The following is a 4,050-nucleotide window of genomic DNA, read 5'->3' on the forward strand; positions in this document are numbered from 1 at the left end:
GGTTACACTAGGGCTCTGCCCAAGCTGGCTCCTTAGGGGGGGGCGGGGAGCCGGGTGGTGGGCAGGCTGTTTGGAGTCATGGGAAGCCAAGAATTGTGCAGAGGTCATGTGGGCCCCGGACGGGTGTGCACACCCTTCCCTCCCTGCCAGGCCTGCACTGCCCGGCTCCGGCAATCCCCTACCCTGGGCAGTGTGGCAGGGGACAGCAGACAAGGCCAGGTATCCAGGAAAGATCACTTGTTATGGGGCCCGAGCCTCATACTGTTGGGACAGGGGGTTTGAAGGAAAGAACACAAAAATACAAATACAAATTAGAGCTGGGGACCTTGGAGGGGCCTGAAACGTACCCTTCATTAGCCTCAAGGTAACTAACTCCACCTGTGGCTGCCCTCGCCTGAAGCAACTGACATCATCTCTCAGCACCCACCGTGCAGAGTTGCGAGCGCTAAATGAGATAACTGTGCAAAGGGTCGCGGGTGAGCTCTGACAAACTGTGACAGTGGCTATTGCGGACTGGGCTCCCCTGGGGGTAGGGGTGGGGGGCTCTGCCCTCTGTAAGTCCAGGCACAGAAGCGCTGGGGAGCACAGAAAGGTGGTGGTGACCCACCCCACCTATCCCACCTGCACCCCAGAGCCAGCCTGGCACCAAGTCGGGGCTCTGCAGATGGCCCTGCGCCATAACGTCCTCCTGAGGCCCCAGCTTACAGAGTAGGCCCAGGGTGGGGACAGGATAGACGGGAGGGGAACACATCCAGCTGACCCAGATCCCTGACCACTACATCCGGGTCGGGGGCTCACTCCAGAGGGTCCCTCTTTCTCGGGGCTCCAGTCCGGGACCAAGTGGCAAGACCCCCAGGGTGGGGGAGCTGCCCGAGGTGCAGCACCAAGTCGTGGGCACAGCGACACACGGGCAAGACCTGCAGCGCTCACACCCACCGGGGCCTGGGGAGGAGACACCCCGCCGCCGCCGCCGCCGCGCTGGGGACCCGTAATGGGGCTCCAGGCCACTCACCGCCGCCTCCAGTTTCCTCTGGTGCCACAGCCGACTCTGCTCCTTCTGCGTGCTGGCGGCCAAGTCGCCTGGGTCGCCCTCCCAGCGCTTTCCCAAGAAGGAGGGCGCAGCGGCCTGACACGGCTGGCGGGACTGGGCACCGCCCTGCATACATCCCTTTAGGACTCCTCTCCACAAACAAGGGAGCAAAGCCAGAGGCAGGCATGCACGCTGAAGGGCACGGCTTCCATGAGTGTTCCTTTCCTTTGCCTCCGTCACCTCCCGATAACAATCAACCTGCCTGGGGAAAGCAAGCTCTATAAGAAAAGTACCTTTTCATCCCCCTTAATTAGCACCTATTGTACACATGGCACTGAGTGCAGGGGTGCAGAGGAGACTTCTGTCCCCTAAAAGCTCATAGTCTAAGAGGAGGTGGGTAACAGGGGGCATGATATAAGGGTCCTGAGAGAGGGCTGATTGGACTGCAGAAATCTCAGCTGGCTTCCTGGAGGAGGTGGTCTCTTAAAATAAGCAACATTTATTTTGAGATAGTGGTGAAGGATGCTTATTGGCCTGGAAAGATGTTCAGGTTACAGAACAGTTCACACAGTGTGACTGTTCTAAGTAAAAGACACATGTGCACATAAATTCCCTGGGGGGAAGGGGGATAGGAAGGACATACTCCAAAATGCTCACCACGGTTACATATGGATTGCAGGATTAGAGGGGATTTTTCTTTTCCTCTATGTACCGTTATGCAGTAAATTTTCTACAGTGAATATACATTAATTCTGTACACAGAAAAGCACAATACAAGGAACTAAGTGGAAAAATTTTGTTAACATTTCGTCAACTGGTTGGGATGAACAGAGGAGGAAGCTGCAAAGCCCACATGTGCCGGACCTGAATGTTAGGAAACACTTCCACTCACTGGTCTCAGATCTCCACCAAGTCCAGGATAGCCAAGTGGGGGACAGAGCTGGGGACAATCCCAGATGCAGAAACTGAGGCTCAACGAGGCCATGTGGCTTGGCCAAGGTCACATGCTGGTCTGGGTTGAGCTGAGAGGAGGCCCTAGATGCCCTTGCCCCCTTCCCTCCCTCATGCCAATCTAACTGGTACTAATTCAGACCAATACCCTCTCCCCCTCCCCGCCCTGCTCTTTGCGAATTTCCTTGACTGGACTCCCCAGCAGGGCAGTGCCCTCTTACCAGTGGGGAAGGAACACGGTTCTGAGGGGTGTAGTCCACAGGGAGGATGGAAAAGGGGAGCTGAGGGCTGGCGTGGGAGTGGGGAGGGCAAGAATGAAGAGAGCCAGGAGTAGGCTGGGAAGAGGGCTGGGCCGGGTTCTCCGGGGGAAGGAAGCCAGTGTGGCCAAGACTGGAGCTGAGGAAGCACAGCCTCCTGCAAGCCTCATAACCCTGATCCTCTGGCTCTGAAACAGCAGAGGAGACAGAATGATAAGGGTCAAAACAGACCTGGACTCCAATCCAGCTTAGCTGTTTAGCACCAGCTTGACCCTGGGCAAGTGTTTAAGCAATCCAGCCCTCAGTTTTCTCATCGGTAAAACGGGAATCATTATACCTATAGAATACAGTGTGAAAGGAGCTCCTTAGAGCTGTGCGTAAGGCATGTGTCCAAAGCGCTCAGCGCTATGCCCGGCACAAAGGTAACAGCTGGCTTTCAACATGTTTTTCCATCTATGAAATGGACACAGGTTTGGCTCAGCCCTCCCCTCACCCCCAATTCCCAGGTGTCTGGAGGTTCTGCCAGTAGCCATAGAATGAAAGGCTCTGAGGGTGAGTGGTGGGTGAGAATGGATTCAAACTGCTTCCCCTGAGTTATCTGCTTCATGAAAACTCTTCCTGCCCCACTGGGTCTCTGGTTAATCATATTAGCTCTCCAGGGTTTCCCTGCATTCCCAGCCAGGTATGTGCATCTCCCTTAAAGCTGCCTTTGAAGTCTGGGGTTCTTTGATGTGAATGGGGGATGCACCAGCCTGGGATCCCTCTAGCCCTGAGGTCAATGGCTAACAGGGCACAGGGCTTGCGCGGGGATGGGGGTGGGAGAGGGATAGTTGGAAATACAAGTCCCCCGTGTGAGTTACCCCACGTGCAGGCTTTGGAGTCAGACCGCCTGGCCCCAAATCCCAGCCCTGCTATCAATTAACTGCATGACCTTGGGCAAGTTGCCCAGCCTCTCTGAGCCTCAGACTCCTCAGCTGTAGAAAGAAGCCAGCGGAAGCATCTACCTTGTGTGTCTGTGGAGACAGAAGAGAGGGAAGAAAAGAGAAAGAGTTGATGCTGTGTTTTCCATCTTACCTGATAAGGCTCTCTAGAAGGGCAGGGATTCCTGGGTCCTATTCCAGGCCTACTGAGCCCATAGACCTATGAGACTTTGGTGTCCTTAAAGTTTAGTGCATTCTTAAGCTGTACTAGAAGTGCATAAGAATATACTATTTATTAGAATATACTTAATATTTAGTCGAATATACTTAATATTCTATTAAGTATAGTTTTATTTCAGAAGTATAAATGCTACAAACTTACAAAGAACACAAAGTTTATCTAAATTTCTTTTGTTAATTGGTAAGAAATTTGGGAAAATAAAAAAAATAAAAAATATAAATAATAAATAAATTTCTTTTGTTTATTTAGTTATATGAATTTTTAATAGTAATTCTTATATTTTAAAAGTTTATTGTATTTATGTTCATTTTTACAGCTTTAGTAAAGTATAACTGACACACAACAACTGCAAATAAAGTGTGCCTTTTGGTAAGATTTGACACATGTATACAACTGCCACTACAATCAAGATAATGAACATATTTGGGCTTCCCTGGTGGCGCAGTGGTTGAGAGTCCGCCTGCTGATGCAGGGGACACGGCTTCGTGCCCCGGTCAGGGAGGATCCCACGTGCCGCGGAGCGGCTGGGCCATGGTTGCTGGGCCTGCGCGTCCGGAGCACGTGCTCCGCAACGGGAGAGGCCACAACAGTGAGAGGCCCACGTACCGCAAAAAAAAAAAAAAAAAAAAAAAAAAAAAAAAAAAATATTTT

The sequence above is a fragment of the Lipotes vexillifer genome, unplaced genomic scaffold (assembly GCF_000442215.2).
Source record: "Lipotes vexillifer unplaced genomic scaffold, Lipotes_vexillifer_v1.1 scaffold708, whole genome shotgun sequence".
Taxonomy (NCBI): domain Eukaryota; kingdom Metazoa; phylum Chordata; class Mammalia; order Artiodactyla; family Lipotidae; genus Lipotes; species Lipotes vexillifer.